The sequence below is a fragment of the Passer montanus genome, unplaced genomic scaffold, assembly GCF_014805655.1.
Source record: "Passer montanus isolate IOZ18808 unplaced genomic scaffold, ASM1480565v1 scaffold38, whole genome shotgun sequence".
Lineage (NCBI taxonomy): Eukaryota > Metazoa > Chordata > Aves > Passeriformes > Passeridae > Passer > Passer montanus.
In genome coordinates, this window is record NW_024368596.1 from 3820151 (window position 1) to 3840071 (window position 19921).

Consider the following 19921-nt stretch of genomic DNA (forward strand, 5'->3'; position numbering starts at 1 on the left):
ATAACAGATTATTTAGATGGGGTAGGGTAGGAATGTCATTTATCTAAAGCCAAGTATGTGATACCATGCCCCACAGGATGTTATGGCTTAAAATGAAGACATTGGTTCGAGACAGGAATTGAGAAGTAGAAAAGAACCTGGTTAAAGAGAAGATACAACCATTGCATGCAAATAAAGTTCTCTGAATGGAAAGAGGTACTCAGAGAGAGTCATCAGGATGGGGGAAGATTGGTGGTGCTGCTCCCTTGGGACCAGGCTTGGGCTGTTGAATGGACCCACTCTGACCTGTGTGCAGGGTGTGGGTGTGTGCCCAGGAGCTGTTGGGATGACAAAATCTTGGGAGGAATTGTCAGTACAGAGGAGGCTCAGATTATCACATGAAAGGCATTTAGATGACTTTGTTGATTGGGAGTGATAGACATAAAATGGCAATTAATAGTGCTGAGTGCGAAGTCAAGTAAAGTCGTAAGCATGGAGACCAGTAACAAGAATTTCCAGTGTGAAATAGGAGCTCGTCAGTTGTCCATGTCAGAAGGGAGAGATGTGGATGCACTGGCTGCTCAGAAGATACCTGGGAGCAAGCACTGAGATGCAGCTGGGAAGGGAACCACTGACATCTTTGGATACTAAAGGAAAATAATATGAGAAATTCAGGGAAATGTGATAACAATCATTGTACAGATCAACGTATAGGGTGTCGAAACAAGAGCTCCACGTTGCTTTTGGATTGATTTACTGATGTTCTGCATAGTTCCAGACACCCCTGCCAAGAAAGCATTAAATTCCAGTGGTAGAGATGTGGGTACACAAACAGACCATCTGTTGTACAGAGTGAGGTTAAAGAGCATCATCTCTTTAGCTCTGGCCAGGTGAGCCAGTGAAGGGACAGGCTACATAATACTAACTATGTATTTTACACATAATTGGCACTATATAGCAAGAGGGCAGGGAAAAAATAATCTAAAAGATAGCATCTGCACTAGGTCAAATTTTCTAAATTGGTCATGAATAAATTTGGGTGGAGAGTTAGAAGAAAGCTTATATCTACCCAAGGATTGAAGTTGCATAAGAGTTTTTCAATTAGCGTAGTTTTGAGATAGATCTTGATAATCTTATGAAAGAGGTTATACAATTAAATTAGAGAGTTCCTGGAGATAGGAAATTACATTTACAGAGTTAGTTCTTTGCTCTGCAGTGTAGTCATATTTTTAATGTATGCTTGAAAGGAGAATGGATCTTGTTTGTTTACACTTTTAACCCCATGTATCAAGTCTTCTGCTGTTTTCTTGGGACATGAGGCAAGAAATATTATTTTCTGTTGCTGCAGGTTTGAATCTTTTTTCTCCCACATGTGAGTTCCTCTCAACACTAGACATTGAAAATGTACAGTGCAGATTCCTTGTAGCATTAGACAGGCACAATTGCCTTCAGATTTTTCTGGCATGCTCCCTGGTTCAACCTGTTCATCAGATTTTGGGCCAGAGACATTTTCCCTTCCTACTGTGTTGCCAGTAACCATATTACACTTCTTGGTGTATTTTCTGGGATCTGTTGCAGTGAACTCTGTGTGGCTCTGTAGACTTGCAATACTGGCAGTGATCTTCACCTGCCCTTTGCTGTGTCACTGAACACTTTAATCTTACATGCTTCTTATGTGAATCATAAGTTTATTGTATGATGTGAGGATGTGTTCTCAGGCTTCTGATGCCTCTTGGCAGGTTGAAGAGATGTTGTTGTTTTCCAAGACTGGAGTGCTGGGTTTGGGATCCCTTTTAACCTGATATTCCTAAAGTAAATTTGGAACCTGGACTTAGTATCAGCTGTGCTCTGGTGCTGATCAGAGCAAAATTCTCTAAATCATGCAGGATAAAATCTAAAAGTGACTGCTGACCATTAGTGATGAATTAGTAACTTTAAAAACACGGTGTGGTTAGTGTAAAGTTGGATGTATGGTGTCCATCTTATTACAAGAAAGAGAGAAGGAAGTAGATAAAACAAGGCAGAAATGAAGCAGGTAAGGAAGGAAAACAGCTCAACTTAGCCTGCAGCAGAGATCGCCTACCTGCCAATGTGCCTGTAAAGGGAAATTGAAATATTGAAAAACGTCAGCGCCAATGAGGGTAACACTGAGGTGGTAGAAGAGGAAGTGTGTTAACCAAACTCCATGGAGCTGTTGAAATGCATTGAATCATTTGACTGACTTGTATTCTTAGGCAAACACAATTATACAATTGATTAATTTGCCGACATTCCTTTAGTGCACAACGCTATGGTAACCGAGAGGCTCGCTAAACATCGCGGTGGAGAGCTGCAAAACATCTTTGTTTGGGGCAGAGGGAGGGGGCAGAGCCAGGCCTTGGAGCTCGGGCTGTGGAGGACTGCTGCACACACACAAACACACACTGAAATGCACACACAAACACACACACAAATACACTGATACACACACAAACACACCCACAAATACACACACAAATGCACATAGGTCCACTGTTGGCTTGTCACACACAAACACGCACACAAATACACTGATACACACACAAACACACCCACAAATACACACACAAATGCACACACAAACACACACACAAATACACCAACACACCCACAAACACACACCCACAAACACACACCCACAAACACACCAATACACACACAAACACACACACACAAACACACACACACAAACACACACACAAATGCACACACAAATACACACACAAATGCACCAATACACACACACACACACCAATACACACACACAAACACACACAAACACACACACAAATACACACACAAATACACACACAAATACACACACCTGTGCACTGGAGCTGGGCTCCTGTTGCAGGTGAACATTGGGTGGTTTGTGGGCCACACACGTTCTGGGGATGATCAGAGAGGTGACCCTGGCTAACAACTGCCTTCAGCACATTTGCTACCTGATCTTTGCAGAGCTGACACACTGGGGTGACTGTACCGCCCTCCTGGTGTGACAGCAGGCAGGGACAGCAAAGGGTTTGGTCTTTCCTGCCCCACTCTCCCTTGGCATGCAGGGCTCTGCCAGCCTGCACATCACCTTCTGTCAGCTTCTGGGACCTCAGTTCTTCAGGGCTGCTCTGCAGGGCCCTGTTGTGTGAAATAGGAATGTGTTTTCAGTTTTACACCGAGTTCCCAGGTTCTGGCTGCTGCTGTGTGGTGCCTGCATTGTACCTGCACTGTTCTCTGTGCCCTGGCTCTGGGCAGAGGCTTCACCCCTCTTTATCCAGCAGCAGCATCACGGCTCAGCAGAGACCTGCACTGGCCTCTGCCTCCCCATGACTGTGGAATTTTCTGGGTTGGAAGGATCATTGAGGTGTTCCCCTCACCTATAAGTAAGTGTGAGGTGCTTTGATGAGTGTCAGTTATAGGCAGATTGACTGATTGACTAATAGATAAATGCAAAGATATTTGTAGGTGTGCTTATTCTTGTTTATAAAGTGCCCAAGCCTAGGCAAGATTTTCGAGTATGTAGCAATGGCAGGAATCATATCTATAAAAATGCTAATCTCCTCTCTTGCTTCATCTGTTCAGCCCACAAACACATGCATACACACATGCTTAAAATAAATTAATAAGGTTTGTTGGTTCTTTTCTGGGCTCAGCCTACTTTAATCTTGGTTTAATGCAGAGCACAGTGTGGTGCATTGCTTCCGGACAATAAAGTTTTGATCATAAACAACATACTAAGTAAACCATTTTTTGGAGTAATTAATGAGCAATAGATGAGCTGATAAGAGCTCCCATTGCTGCATAGATATGGCAGCATTATAGGAGGATTTTCAAGCCAATGCAGAGGCTTTATCTGGAGGGGATGAGATAAACTCCTGGCCCTGATGAAGACAAAGGTTGAACTTCCTCCAGCTTCTTTGTGGGGACCTCTCCCAAAGTGTCAGCTGAAGAGAAAAATAGGAGTCAGTGCTGGGTTTTAGGCTGTTCAAAGCTCTGCTGCACACACTGCAAGTAGGTGTTTGTGTATAGAGGAGGATGCTGTGTTAGGTCCACTGTTGGCTTGTCACAGCAAAGGCAGCAATTAGGGAGGCTCTAATAGCTGGGGAGGGTTACACCCCTTGCTGAGGAAGTTTGACCATAAACCTGTTTGTCCTGTCTCTGAGTGCAATGTACACTGGCTCAATTTACAGTAACTTAAACACATTCACTCTGATCAAACTGCTTCCAATCAAATTTTATTAAGTGATGTATTAAGTGTGTGTGTTAAGTGACTCACATGAGACAAAAAGGTGGGACTTGGGTTGACTCCGCTACTGATGTATATATTAAAGATGAGTATTAATAGTTTGCCTTTACTCCTGAATGATTCTAATGGCTTCCTTTTGGGGCAGGCTTTCCGTGGAAAGGGCACAGCAGGAAGTATTAATAAAACAAACTCTTTGTGCTAATCTTGACACCTACATTTTGTGTTTAATTTTGCTTATGCAGAGGGCTGAGCCTTCTCATTAGTGGAGACAATGTGTCAACATAGGAAAAGTGAGTTACTGTATTTTCTTTCCGTCATAAACTCTGGGGTTAACCTCCCACACGCAGCAGTGATGTGCAGCTGTGTAATTGCACGGAGCTTGCACTGGCAGTGCTGGGGCAGACAATTCTCATTTTCTCATTGCTCGTTCTGCTGCACCATGGGCTTCTGGGGAAGCACCTCCTTGCCCGAGCCCCCTTCTCATCTCGTGGGACTTGGCCTTTCAGCAGCAAGACCTCCTCCGTCATTTGGGGGAGGTTGTACAACTCAGGAAGCCTTGCTGGAAGTTGTTTTGCATGGGAAAATTGTCCGCAATTCTGACTTTTAACTTTCTGGAAATAATTCAGAGTATGGAAGGAGAGGCTCCCAGAAGAAGGTGGTTAGAAGGAAAGTGGATATGATTCTGCAGTAGCCCTGGTGTATTGTCTGGAAAGGGCAAAAATCCATTGCCTAAAATGGGAGAAGAGTAATTACGAAACAACGGACTAAAATTGCCACTAAGCCATTTGTAAACCTGAAGTGGGGCTGAGTCAGAGTTTTGTCTTATCCAGGGTACATGTTTTGAATCTGGAGCTGAATTCATTATATTGGATATATTCATAGTTAAAAGGGCAAGGAGTGTTCGGATGGAGTCTGAAGTGTTAGAATGATGAGTTTGTTGGTAGTACACTGTTGTGACTAAAGCGGAATTTCTGTTTTCACTTGGGGGATGAAAAAAAAGACTAATGCCAACAAGAACAGCTTCTGTGTTGTGATTATTTTTGAAGGAAAGCATGTGAATATTAATAAATGATCCAGCTGGGATAGCATCTTTCTTTAAAATTGTCCTTTGAGATAGTGTATTATATTAACAAACATGAATTTAGTTGTACAGTAAGTAAAATTTTATAAGTATAAATCATCAACTTATTTCAAAAGTTGCAGTGCTGAGGAAATTTTTCTGGGATTTTCTAATATAGTCTGGTTTGAATTGTTTGAATAAGAAGAGATATTGGTGAATAAATCAGATAATGGGCTGCTTTACATAGAAGGCATAATGCCTATTTATGATGTATAGAAGTCCTAAGAGAGATGAATTGCCAGTTTAATCTTCTTTGGATTGTGTTTGAAATCTACTTTTATGCAGCATTTCTGACTGCTTTAGAGATTACTCTTCAGACACTTACATAGACTTCATTTCTATTTGAATTACAGCTCTACAAGGTCACTGACAGGCAAATATTCATTTATTTAACTTGGTTTTTAGTCCCTTGACCTTAAGGTAATACTTGATAAGTGTTGCTCAAAGTTTTCTTCTGGGCTGGTTGCTCTTGTCAGAACTTGGAAAGCCTGGTTATCCCTTACCTGAAGGAGTAATAGAGACCAACTCTTCTGTCATTGGAGTCTTTGCTTTTATTTGAGAAAAAATTTGGAGTTAATTTTTGTCTTTCCTGACATGAACATCATGCTTTGTGAGGCTATAATGTCAATCAGCTTTATTAGCAGCTGATTTTTCTCACAGCCTTGCAACACTTGCAGCAGCTTCCATCAAAGGGCCTGATGGGGAAACACTGGTGAAAGGATGACGTGCATGGCTGGAGAGTGGAGGAGCAGGATTGCCACTCTGCATAAAGGAAGCAAGCATCTGGGAGATATTAAAAACTTCTGACAGGGATAGGAAGATAATTCCCAAGATAATTCTGCATGGAGCTCTACACTAGCTTCTGTCTCTTGCCAGGCTTCCCAAGCCCTGGGTCACAGGGTTGGAGAAACCTGTGGGCTGGTTGTGTCACCCTTCAGCTGCAGATGCAGCTTCCCCACTGCTGTACACCCCCACCAGACCAGAGGGTCTGTTATCACCTCCCACTGAGGATGATGGTTTCTAAAACATTAATATGCATGTCAGGTCTAGATAGGGATCAGCAGAGGCTTAAATCATTGTCAGGAACAGATGTGAGACACCTAATCAGTTATTTCCTAAGGAAAATGAGTTTGATTGCATGAATAGTTGTAAATATTTCATTCAGCAGTTCAGCTACTACAGCAATGGTAAACAAGCTTCTGAGGCTGAAGAGAAGCATTTTTGTCACTGTACTTGATTTCTTATTCATTTTAACTTCAGTGTAGAAGAAATAAGTTTAGGTACTTTGGATTGCATTTTGTGACAGCACTGATCATGACCAGGGGCTCACTTTGAAGACAGCCAAAGAGAAGAATTGAAAAGTTTGGGTTGGAAGGGACCTTAAAGATCATCTGATTCCAACCCCTCTGCCATAGCAGGGACACCTTCCACCAGACCTGATTGCTCTGGGGCACACCCAACCTGGCCTTGAACACTTCCAGGGATGGGTATCCACTGCCTCTCTGGACAAACTGTGCCAGGGCTTCACCATCCTCACCATGAAGGATTCCCTCCTAACATGTAACCTGAATCTAATCTCATTTAGTTTAAAACCATTCCCCTTTTTCCTATAAATATCTGCCTATGTAAAAAGTATCTCTCCCTCTTTTTTATAAGCTCCCTTTAGTTTTTGAATGCCACAGTGAGGTCTCCCCAGAGGCATCTCTTCTCCAGGCTGAAGAACCCCAGCTCTCAGCCTGTCTCCACAGCAGAGGTGCCCCTGCCCTCTCATCATCTTTGTGGCCCCTTTTCTGGGCTTCCTGCAGCAGGTCCACGTCTTTCTTGTGCTGAAGACCCCAGAGCTGGATGCAGAACTCCAGGGGGGCTCTCATGAGGGCAGAGCAGAGGGGGAGAAGCACAATCCTTAGCATCCCTAACCCTGCTAGGCATGGCCAGCCCGGTCCCTGTTTGCAGGGTGCAGCGCTTGTCGTCGGGACGAGCACAAAGCTGGAGCTTCTGCCACTGGGAGACGTTCACAGCGCCAGAGTAAATTCTGGCTTTGAGAGGAAGACGACAGCCTGAGCTCCCATGCTCTGCCTCAGCTTTTGCAGCTGGTGCCAAGCTGTGGTGGTGAGCAGGATCCTGTGCTGCTGAGCCAGGATCAGGTGCTCTGTGCCCCTTTGGGCCGTGGCTGCCTCGTATCTCTGCTGGCTCTTTGGAGTACTTGCTCTACGTGAGCAATAATTAGGGACACCGCTCTAATTTCTTGTTTCTTTTGCACTTCTCGCTTGTTAAAACTGAATTAAATTGGAAGAAACTTTGACATTAAATCAGGGCGGGTGTAATACCAATTTCCAAGTCGATAAGAGTTTCAGTAGTGATCCCTTGCAGAAAGGCTGCTGAGAGGAAGGAAAGGAAGGAGGAAGTTAGCTTTTCTCTCTGCCTAATTGAATGTTTTCCCTGTTTGAGTTTCAGTTAAACTACGGTGTCGTTTGCTTGTGATTTTTAGCAGATGTGCACGTAAGCAGTGCACTAAGGAAGGAGGCTGGGACTACAGATGATGTTTACCTCTCAAACGTGGTGTGGAATTCTGAGCAAGCTGGGACTGCCAGCTAAAGGTCATGGGCATTTTTAACTTCTGCTGCTGGCTTCATGCTCCTGTGTAGATGTTTGTCAGGAATCTTGCTGGTCTTGGTGGTCTTCCATAGTCAGATTATCACAGAAATAAGCTCCATATGCTTTTTTATTTATGTACAGTGTGATTCCTTTCATCAGCTTATTTTAATGTGGATTTTCTCAGCCAGCCTAATTTTGTTCTGTTAAATACAGTAACAGACATTATTAGTATATGGTTACACAATTTAAGGTACTTAAGTCAGGAAAGCCCTAGGTAAAAAACTCATATTTACCCTAATTCTGGAAAACACAAATATATCCTGCTTCTTTCACCCAAAAATTACACAGATGGTTAAAAATAGAGACATGTGCCAGTGGATCTGGCTGAATGGAGGGCCAAGCTCTGAATGCTATTTTCACTCAGTCCCAGGTGAAATATGTTCTACACTGCAGCCTTTTCTGCTGGGCTAGTCTCTTACATCAGATTCCCATCTTTGTCAGTCACATTCATACAGCCAGGACTGCTCAGCAGGATGGCAGTGCCCACTGCTGCTGCCATTGACTTACTGGAGTAGAGGAGAGTTATCCTTTGAGGGAGAGGGACCCACGTATTTCATTTAGTGGTCATACTGGAGTGTTGATTTTGACTGATACTGGGCAGATTCTTAGTACTGGACTATTGCAGATGTGAAATAAATCATATTTTAAAATATTCTATGTGCTTGCACAATTGTAATAACCCATAGACAGAATTTAGATGTCCAGAAAAGCACATATGTCCTTAATATCATGGATGCCCATCCTTGAGGAATATGACCACTTCTCTGTCCTGCACCCCCCCTCCACCCTGAGGAGGGGATTTTGTGAGAAATCCTCCTGTCCATGCTGCAGTGGGGGACAAGGGACCTGCACCCTGCAGCATGGTCAGAGCTGCTGAAGAGGCCAGAGCCTCTTTGAGGGCACAGCAGTAGAAATGTTGCTGTTTGATCCATTCCCCTTTCCCTGACGTCTGTGTTTAATCTTTTTTATATCTTTTAAATCTTTTAAATCTTTTTTATATTAACATTATCTGGGAGGGACATATCTTTTCTGGTCTTCAATAGTTAAAAAAAAAAAAAACTCCAAGAAAATCCCCAAAGTGAATTGGACATTCATCCATGCTGAGTCATATTTTGTTATTATGACTGATTATCCAGCCAGCCATGCAAATAAACTCTAAGGGGAAAAAAAAGGATGTGTGTGAATAGCTTATCTATGACAGAATGAGGCCTTGGGTCTTTGTGCATAATATGTGTAACAATAATGACCTAGTATGAAAGTGTTCCAGTGACTGACATATTTGCAGTCTAAAAACGATAAGAAAGTAATGAGAGAGAGATCTGTGGATGTTTATCTTCTCTTTTCTTCTTCCTGAAGGAAAGTTTTACTTTCTCATTATATTTCTAGTGCGTGTCCATGGTACCATGCTGGATGATGAATATGATTGCAGTTAATTGTTTAAATATTCCTTTAATCCCAAAGCTTTCAAAACGAATATCCATCTTTTGAGGAGCTAGTTGAGAAGTGATGTGGGCAAGATAATGCAAAAGAGAATATTGGATGTGAAGTTAAAAGTGCCTCAGAGAAAAGAAGCGTGTGGGGGTGTTTTCAAAAAAGGAGAAAATACCCCAGTTATATTATTACCAAGATCAGTTATATTATTAGCAATACCAGCATAAGCAGCAACAATTCTTCCTAAAAAAATACTTGTAAACTTCAATAGTTCAACCTTGGTGAACCAGAGAAGGAATTACAGTTGGGCCAACATCTTTTCTGCTGCATAAGTCTTCTAGTGTTATTTAATGCAAATACTACAAATAAGTATGACTTTGTCCAAAATACATTTGCTGACTATATTTATCATCTGTCTTCTTCATAGTAAACAAGAAGAGACATCTGTGGAGAAGGTCTGGTAGCCACAGAAAATATTTTGCATCATAGTTTCTAAGTGGTGCCATTATGGGCTATTCTCAGCTCAAAAAGCCATTCTCTATGGCAGCTGAAACACAGATGGATATTTGGTGTTTGTGCCCCTTTGTGACATTATTATAATATTTATATATATATATATAATATTTATATATACTATTATGGTATTTGTGATGCAAGGAGTAAAGCATTGGGTGTAAAGTGCCACTTCAAGACCCCTGTGAGTGATTTGGGGAATTGTGAGTAATGTAGTAGGTTTTCTCACAATAATGCTCAAGTCCAGCCCTTAATCATGCACTTGAAAGAAGTGGGCTCAGGCATTGTGAAAGGTGTTTACTCACTCAGCTGTAAGGCACAGGCCAAGAAACAACTTGATCAGCTTAGCCGAGTTTGAATGGGAGCAGCAGCAAAGAAAACCAAATGAGTGTGAACCATGTTGCTGTGCTCTCTGCTAGAAAAATATCTGCCAGCTGCCATTGCAGAGAGTAATCCTGCAAGATGCTCACACCTCCAGTCCACGCTGCCCAGGGGAGCTGGACCAGGGCACTTCAGGCGTGCAGCTCCCATTACTCACCTTAGCTGAACAATGTTTTTTCTGTGAAATCCTGATTTTTCCCTGTTATATAAAGGCTGGCTCTTCTCCGCCTCCTCCTTCTTGAAAGGCTCTTGATGCTTACAGGGACTGAGTGCATTGCTGGTTATTGTCAGCTGCAAGATTACAGCGATGGCAGTGGTCAGGTCAGTGGGGCATGAACATGGCTCAGCTGGAGCACAGATGTGAGCAGATCATTTAAGGAAAGCAGCTGAAATTCTGGGAGCCAAATGAGGATAAGACAAATTTTGAAATCTAAGGGGCTTTGTTTAAATGGCTTTTGATTTAGGTGCAGATTATACCTGAAATGCTCTAGAATAAAACACACCAAGAGGGTAAGGATGTTTCTTATGCTTGAACTTGAATTCATGAAGCCAGAGATGGAAAATGAGGTCAGTTAGCTCAGCTGCAGTGAATCCTTTGATATTCATTTAATGGATAAGTAGATATAAGTGAGCTTGCAGGGAGGACTTTGAATTTTAACTACTAAAGCTCTTTATACTTTTCTCACAGGTCTTTTACATAAACTGGACATTGGGAAGCCTTTCTTGAAGGAGAGGGTGATCAAAAACCGAAACAGGCTTCCTAGAGAGGAATTGTCAATTTCCCAAGCCTGACAGCATTTAGGAGGCATTTGGGCAATGCCCATAATAGCACACTTTAACTTTTGGTCAGCCCTGAAGTGGTCAGGCAGAGGACTAGCTGGTCATTGTAGGTCCCTTCCAACTGAAATATTCTGTTTTATTCTATTCTGCTGCGCAGTTAAGCTGTACAGACAGGTAGTGCAGTTCCACTTCTGCTGCAATACCACACAGGTCTCCTCAGCTTGTTGCCTCTTTTCTTCTGCCCCTGAACCAGAGGTGAGAGGTGGTCTGGCTCTGGGAAGTCCATTGTTTTTGCAGTGTTTGGTTTGAAATACTGGTCGAAAAGCTGAACTCTGGATAAGGAACTGGATTCTTCTCTGATATAGGGAGTCTTTCAGTCTGGTTCAGACCTATCTCTAATCCCTTTGTCATAGTATTTCCTTTTATTGAATGGCTTCCTTATGTATTGAGTTCCAGAAATTCCAGGTTGGTGATACACATAGGAAACAGATTGCAACAGAGAGCAGATTTAATTACTCAGGTCTAGAATTAATGAGGCAGAATATTTTTTCTTTATGTTGTTTGAAAAGGGAGAAGAATCTTCCCTTTTTTATTTATAGGAAGAAGTTTGAGATCAAATGACTCTGAGCTGCCCTTTCATTGGTCATTCAGTGATCACTTGAGAAGAAAATAACAAACTGGGGTTTTTCCCCCCGCTTCTTCATTTGAAAATCAGATCTTACCAGTGCTGGGTGTTTAGGGGAGTTCTAAGACTATAGTCTTAGATGCTTCAGGAAGCTTATTTTAGGAGGGAGGACTTGAGTGAATGCCAGTAGACAGAGCTAATCGTCAGGACATCTGGATTCACTTCTTAACTCTGCTGCACGACCTTGGGTCAATGATTTAGGTCGAGTTTTTCCAAAATGTTTAGTATTTGTAGGTGCTTATGCTGGATTTCAGCATTTCTGAAAATTTGGCTGTAACTGCATTCACTGTTTCAAATTCAGCTTCCCAAAACTGGGACACTTGTGAAAAGGAGACAGAAGGAAAATGTGTGCCCCTGTTTCCTCATTTGTACAACAAGGATGGATAACTTTGTTTGTAGAGTGTGCTGAGACTTCCTGAGGTAAAAGCACTAGACAGCAGAAAGGATGGCAGCAAGCTGCTTGCAACGTGTCAGAAAACATTGTTCAGTAGAAATCAAAGGATGCTGAACAAGAACCAAACTTCCAAGAGTTCCCCTGGCAGGGCTCCCCAGACTGTGCAGAGGACCAGGCAGATCTAAGGAAGTGCAGAAATGATGGGGCAGTGTTGCTGGCTGTCTGCAGAGTGACTGTGCAGCATCCAGCCCATCCAGCTGCCCTCCCCCTGCTCCCAGCAGCAGCAGAGGAGCAGCTGGACTGCCCTTTCCTGGAGGGGATCCAGAGCCATAGCACTGGTCACAGCCAGGGTGGTGCAGGGGTAGCAAGCTGTGTGCTGCTAGCAGACTCTGGTTGGTGTCCCACAGTCAGTCTGAGCGTGCCAGAGAGGGGCAGACCTCTGTGCAGGTGTGGAGCAGTTCTGCTGAACATCTGCTCAGTGGGAGAGCCCTGGCAGCATCAAGCTCCTCTCCTGAGCAGGGCTGGGAGCTGCTAGACTCTTCTGCTGTCAGGGGTGGTGAGGGCATCACCTCCATGGCTGCATCCTGTGGCTGCTGCCAGCCTTTAAAATGAGCTGAAGCACACTTGTAGAGCAATGGCCAGGGGGTAATGCTTGTAGGCAAAAGACACTTTGGAAAGAAAATCCTCCAGCCCACAAGCAGCTCCTACCATCTGCTGGTCCTGCAGACTGGGAGTAGATGCATCATGAAGCCAAGTCATACACAGTGGTTTTGCCCCACTGGAGCAGAGCACTTCTGCAGTGTGGTCCTGAAACCACCTAGGAGCCACTTCTGACCCAGCTGAAGGCTCCTGCTTTCACTGTGCAGAGCAAGCAGCCCCTCAGGCCTTGCATTTTATTTTTGCAATAAGAGTTCAACCTCCAGCACAAGCAAACACAAAGCACAAGTGCTCATCTCCTTATCTGTACCATCCTCGAGCATCTGAAATGCATTTTATATACAAGATAGAGAAAGGCAAAGAAAACACAATGCAAAACATGTATTTTTCAGGGGAAAAAGAGAGCAGCTAAGGACATGAATGCTATTATTGCGTCTTTCAATGAACTGGCAGTTGCTGGGAGTGTTCTCTTACTCAGAAAAGTAGAGGAGAAGGTATTTAGTTTAATTAAATCACTGATTTTTCTTTGCTGTCTAATGATTACATTTATTCTGTGGACAGGGAGAGCTCAAGGCATAAAGGTTGGCAGTTTAATGACACATAGACTTCATGTAGCTCTCTGCTTAGGATGAGTTTCACCCATAGTAAATAGAAGAGGAATTACAAGAGGATTTCAGGGTGATGCATCCAAACGGGCAGCTTTGACATGTTTGTCCTCATACCTGCCTTGTTGCCAAAACAAAATCCAAAGCTGAAAAAGGACCCATGACCTGAGTTAATGCCACCAGTGCAGCTGATGTGAGCTGTGTCCTCTGGGTGGGAGTAATGCACAGCACCTCCCAGGGAGTCTGGTGATCCCTGCTCCCTGCTCCAGCTGGCACTCCCTGAAAATGGAGCAGGAGGGGTCAGGGTGCCCAGCACCAGCTTGGCAGGCAGTTCTGCAGAAGATAACCCTGCCAACAGAGCAGAGTGCTGGCTTCTTTTACAACTGACCTTTGCTGGTTGGCTCTGATAGTGTTAAAACTCTTCTGAATGGAACCCTGACATGAGCCAGAATTTCAACACCAGGTTTGTGATCAGATGGTGTAATTTTTTTAAGCTGGAGAATCAATAGCTTTGGGAGGAATTATTTTAGCTTGTTTAGTCACTGTTTCCATTGCTGAAATTTATTGGGTTAACCTTCCCACACCCCCCACTCCTTTGTGGTTTGCCAGAAAAGTGAATGTGGTAGGAGGTGACCTGAGGCAGGAGTGAGGGCTCCCTGCTCACCTCCCCTCCCGTGCACCCAGCAGCAGTGGTTCTAAACTCCCAGGATCAGGAGGTGAGCACTGCAGGATCACCCTGAATGTCACCACTGCTCTCCTGGCTAGAAATTGCTCTCGGTACTTTTTTGCAAATTGCTCTGAAGTAAAATATGTGTTTATGCACTCACCCCCACACACATGCATTTGCATCATTTGGATCAGCCAGAAACAGCAACAGAGCTTTAAGAGATGGAAGTTTTGGAGAGCATTCTGTTCAAAAGACTTTTGACCATTTACTTTCAATATTCTTGCCCTGAAAATACACAATGTGAACTGCTGCTGAAGAATTGACTGTGAACAACTATATTTGTTCTCATCCTACATGAGGGAGAGTCATATTAGTATTTGAGGATTATTTGGCTCTTTGTCCGAGTCAGGTATGGTAAAGAATTGTTTATAGGTTGGTTATCATCATTTCATATCACAACACACATTTATTTACCTTTCCTGTAGTAACTGAATGGCAACTAATAAACACAGGTATCCACCCAAGACTGAAGAAGAAATATTATTTTGCTTGTGCTAAAAGTACAGTTTTCTGTTTCTTAGGGTTGTGAATCAGCATTCTGCTTTTTGCCATGTTTTGGGAATTTTAAGGGGCCATTAGACAAATTGGTAGAATTAATTAGATGCATGTTCTTCTTGTTACAGAAACCCCAGAGACATTTTGAATAATACTCCACAATGTTGTATCTTTACCCTGCAAGGTTCAGCAATTTGCTAGAACAGAGGAAACTTGGATAGCTGTTTTCTCCAGGATCTGACAAAAATCCTAGAGAACAAAGTGTTCCAGTAATCATCTTTTCTTTTCAAGTAGCTGTTAGTTTTTAATCCTTTTCTGCCTTTTGTTTTGCAGAAGCACCATATATTGGTTAAAAACAAGAACAAAACAAAACAAAACAAACCCACAAAACCCAAAAACAACAACCAGGGGAAAAAAAAAAAAACAACAACAAAAAAAAACCGAGCACACCACCATTGTTCCTGCCTGTATCTTTCATTTCACTTTTGTGCTGAATCACAGTGTTCCATTACAGCCTTTTTTATGGTGTAACTGTTTTGTATAATCCATTTTCTTTGGACACTTTTAGGTTGTGTCTGAAGCTGTTACTGCTGTAATGAACGTAGTCATAAATATGTCACAGGTAACAAGCTAAATTAAGAGCTCAATAAACCAGGGGAGAGCATGCTGTAGATAAGTGAGTGCATTGGGATGCAGCAGTTACAATGGTAGCACAAAAAAGTCCATTTCTGGCAGATTAACACAGGGGAAGCACAGAACATTTGGTTCCCTCCTGTTACTCTGATTTTTTAAGATTTTTTTAAACTTTTTAATGTTTACATTCTTATAACGGAACATTTGGTTTCCTCCTGTTACTCTGATTTTTAAAGATTTTTAAACTTTTTAATGTTTACATTCTTATAACACACTTTCTCACACACTTTAAGTAAATAACTTCTTGTTTTACATTCTTTTATAAAAGAAGAAAAATTTAATAAACTGTTAGTTTGTCCAGTGTCATTGGAGAGGTGGCACTTTCAGAAACCCTCCAATCCACTGTCACTTTTAAAAATCTATAAATATTAGAGTAAAAAAATTAACTTCCCTTTTTTTTACCTTAAAAACAGCAGCATATCTGCATCGTGTTATTTGTGTCTCACAGTGACACGGACCAGCATCACCCAGGTTCCAGCAGACACAGATGCTGTGGGAATACAGGTGCAGGCACAGCAGCCCCAGGGAGCTGCAGGGTGTGCTGGAGCACTTCCCCAGCCACCCTGGGGTGTGCAGTGGTGTTTGTGTAAAGCTGGGGGCTGCACAGCTCTACCGCTGACCTGAGGGAGATCCCAGTTCCTCCAGAGAGGGCTGAAGCTGGGACTGGGAGCTGTCAGGCAGGGCAGGACCCAGTGCTGCTGGAGCTGGACCCTGGAGTCACTGGAGCCAAAGCCCATCAGATCCCCAGCAGCTTGATTCCTCAGGCAGTGTCCCTAAAATGGACCTGTCAGGCATGTGTGCCTCAGACCTGGTTCTGAGGTTCCAGGTTCCCAAGTGAAATGGCTGGGTGATTGTCAAAACCGAGATCATTGTGCACTTTTTCTCTTTTGAGAAGGAGAAAGTGAGGAACACGGAGAAGGAAAAGCAATGGAAAGATGAAGGCAGGTGGTATCAGAAACATCAAGATGGAAAGAAGCCATATTCAAAAGAGATCCAATTCTCTGAATTGTGATCCAGTGGATGTTAAGTACAGGGAACAAGTGAGGGAAGGGCAGAGAAGAGTGAAGAACAACAGAAGGCAAGGCATGGCAAGGAAGGGAGAGGGTGAAGTAGAGGCAGAAAAATTTAAGCAAGCAGATCAAATAACACAGATATGCAATCCTTTGCCAGGCGTGGTTCAGTCTCTGTGTTTCTGCGAGGTGCCTCGTGCTGGGCTGTGGCACAGCCGTGGTGAGCTGTGCCCTGTGGGCTGCTCTGGCACAGGGCAGTGCCACAGCTGTGCCGAGCTGCTCTCGCCACGCGCTGGGACAAACATCTGTAACATCTGCCTGTGTGTGACAGGAGGAGGGCTGGGAGCACGGGGAGGGTGGCACAGCACCAGGACTTCAGGGCTGCTGGGCATCAGCAGAGATGCTGATCCTTCCTGTGCTGAGCCACCATAGGGACTCAGCCACGCTGTTTGGTTTTTCAAATGCCATCCACATAAGCATCTTGTAGTTGAACCAGCACTTTACTGAAGAGGTTAAATGCTGCCTTTTAAAAATGAAATCAGCTGTTTTGCTGCCAACCACAGTCGTGCCCTCCTGTTGCCTCAAGAATAATGAAACGTTGGCATACTGACATGTAAATCAGATTGCTGGAGAATGCATTATCTCTCTTATTTGTGACTGCATCGTGCCACAAAGTGCTGCATCTTGTAATTGAGGGCTCTCTGATGAATTCATTGCATGCAAAGTCTGTGAAAATTATTAGCATAGCACATTTCCATAATTAAAGTTTTTCCTGTGGTATAGATTTGAAGACTCCCTAACTGCTGTATGTTACTTTAATACAAAATTCTATGAAAACTCAAATACCAGCAGAACAAAGCTTCTATGCATAGAGAATGTTTTTCATTAGACCAGTTGTTATAGCTGGGAAAAGCAATCAAATCATCTGGGTTCAGGGACTTTTAGGTGATGGATGAAAGCTTTATTCATTGCTGATCACAAAGAAATGGGCAGCATGTCTCATAGAAATATATTTGCCTTGCCATAACCAAATAACTAAAATTTTGCCTATAATGAGGTGTTCATAGGAACTGCTGGTTTCAGAACACAAGTCTGACTATTCCATTAAGAATTATCCTAAGGTAATGTTAATATTTTGATGGTTTGCAGTAAGTCAATAAATAAACATTTTCTTTACTCACAGGTTTGCAGTTTTGGATAGCTCCTGGAGTCAGATAGTTCTACAAAACAGAAAATTCCCTCTGCCATTCTCTCTTCAGTAAAAAATGTGCCAGAATATAGCAGATAGCATGGATTAATGCTTTAACTAGTAGTTGTTGACTGCAAAGTCCATTTGTCTTGTTAAGGGTGTAATTTGGCTACATTACCCTTTCTGTAACCCTGGAAACAACTTCAAATGCTGTAATATTTGAAAAGTCTGAAATATAATGTACCCTTAAAACACTATGAGTGGTTTTTGAGACTCCCTGTACAAAGGAAGAAAAAAATAATTTCCCTTTACAGGGGGCACTGAGCAGTGATGGATGTGCATTGCTTTGTGAGAAAGCTGATCCTCACCTGTTGCAGGTGGGGTGGGAAACAATGAATGCCAGCAGCACTGACAGGTTTCCTCTCTACCTGCCCACAGAGTTCAGGAATCTCTCTCTCAAAGTGTTACAGAAGGGGATTTTCAGGAGGCAATAAATAAATTTTGATCCCTCTGGTTAATGCAGTTAAGGTCAAAGAGATTCTATCTGGATCTATTTAAAATACTCTTAACCTGCAGACATAGTGCTGTCAGTAGTGCTAAGTGTCTTAGCTGGCTGAGGAATGTATACAACCCTTATGAAACTATTCTTAAGTATTCTGGTTACTATATTTAGCTCTGTCTTATAACAAGACAAAAAGCACTTAGCTAAATGCAGTCCTGAAGTGCTTAATCCAGTTAAGATTATTTTGTCCTTAGGTGTCTTCTGCTAAGACTTTTTCTTGCTCACCGTCCTGCTGCATCATGCAAAAAGCTGCTCTGTGTGCTTGGGCCTCTGAATTCTTTCATGGCCATTTATTCTGTGAGCTCCTCCAGGTCTGGTGTTGGCTGAGAGCATTGCTCACGTGCATTAGGAAGCCTCATTCCTCTGTCCCTGGCAGCCCACATCTGGGGGGCTGCAGCACAGTGATAGCTCCTCCTGGAGACTGGAGAACCCAGGATTCATTTCCCAGCTGGGGCTCAGAGGGCATTGGCTGTACTGTTGACACTCTTGGTGACCAAGAGTTCCCTCAACTTGCTGCTGTTCCAGCTGGGTGGGAGGCCAACCATTCTAATGAGGCAGAAAACCCACCAGGCTTCCTGGGAGCTTCCAGCTGTTAGACAACCTGTGGGCAAAGTTTCCATAAAATACAGTTTCTATAAAATAATGCTTTGTGCTCCAAGCTTGGGAAAAATCCTTTTCTTTAGCTGAATTTTTGCATGGTCAAGTCTGCACACAAAGAACATTCCCTGAAAAATTTTTAAAGATCTTTCTATGTATCCACAAGCATTTTTTCATAATGTAACCCATTGCTTTGAAAAGACTTTTCTTTATACCCGTGTATCTCTGAACTTATCCACAGTCACCAAATCTTCTGTAGGAGACATTCTTCTAGAGAAGAAACAACTGAGTGATTTTGATAGAGCAGCACTGAGGGATGAGCAGCAGGGATAAGAGCCTCAGCTCAATAGGGTAACAAATAAGATCACATGCTCCCTTGGAACTGGAGTAAAGCATGACTGGGTAGCACTGCTGTGAGAACAGAGACATAGCAGACCCACTGAGTTTAAGTTTGCTATGCAGGTGTTGTTTCCAGTTGCAGCTTCACTGGGGTGTCAGGAGTTACATGATATTTTCCCTAGATTTTGTGTCTCATCAGTATAAAGTATCAAAGGGAGGCCTTGCGTCCATTCTCAGGTGGGTGGTTGTGGCTTGTGCTGACTTTGCTGGTCATGTTTGTCTTGAAGGAGGTTTTGGTTGCAAGCTTTGATAGATGAGGTACAGGTCATACTTCTGGTTTTCACAGCACACCAGGTAAGCTGTCCCACTTTGGAAGAACTCCAGTTGCTCCTCAGTGGCCCCAAGCCAGTAGGGCCATTCTCCCACCCTGCTGGGTCACACAGCTTTTTGGACATCAGAGGTCACATTGGCCTTCCCAGGTGGCTTCTGTGGCAGTAGGTGGTGCCCACGGAGCCAGGAGCCCAAGAACTTGGTCCAACTCCCATTGCTTTGCTGAGCTTTCATTAGTCATACTTGAGCATGGTTCTAATTTGTGGTGGTAGACTTTTCTCAGCTAGAAGTGACTGCAGCTGACTAGGCTGTCTTACCTTCAACTGTGTTTTAACTGGACTTGCTTTTCCTTCCAGGATTAATTTTTCTCCATCTCTATTTACATGGTGATAAGAAGTGCTAATCCCACTCTGTCAGTCTGGACTGATGAATCTGAGGAATAGAACAGGTAATTTCTAATTTGGCTTGTAGCTTTTGGTGACTCAGGCAGTGAGAACCACTCCCTCTCTGTGGAGTGCATT

The 19921-nt window shown here is 43.1% G+C and overlaps 1 protein-coding gene across 6 annotated transcripts in view; it reads left to right on the forward strand.

The window, feature by feature from the left end:
• Positions 1 to 19921, forward strand: part of PASD1 (PAS domain containing repressor 1) — a 103668-nt gene that overhangs the window by 52472 nt on the left and 31275 nt on the right. For all 6 annotated transcript variants that reach the window (XM_039717278.1, XM_039717279.1, XM_039717280.1 and 3 more), the window contains exon 2: positions 19757 to 19848. The gene's annotated coding sequence lies outside the window, so the exon portion shown is untranslated. The remainder of the gene's footprint in view (positions 1 to 19756; positions 19849 to 19921) is intronic.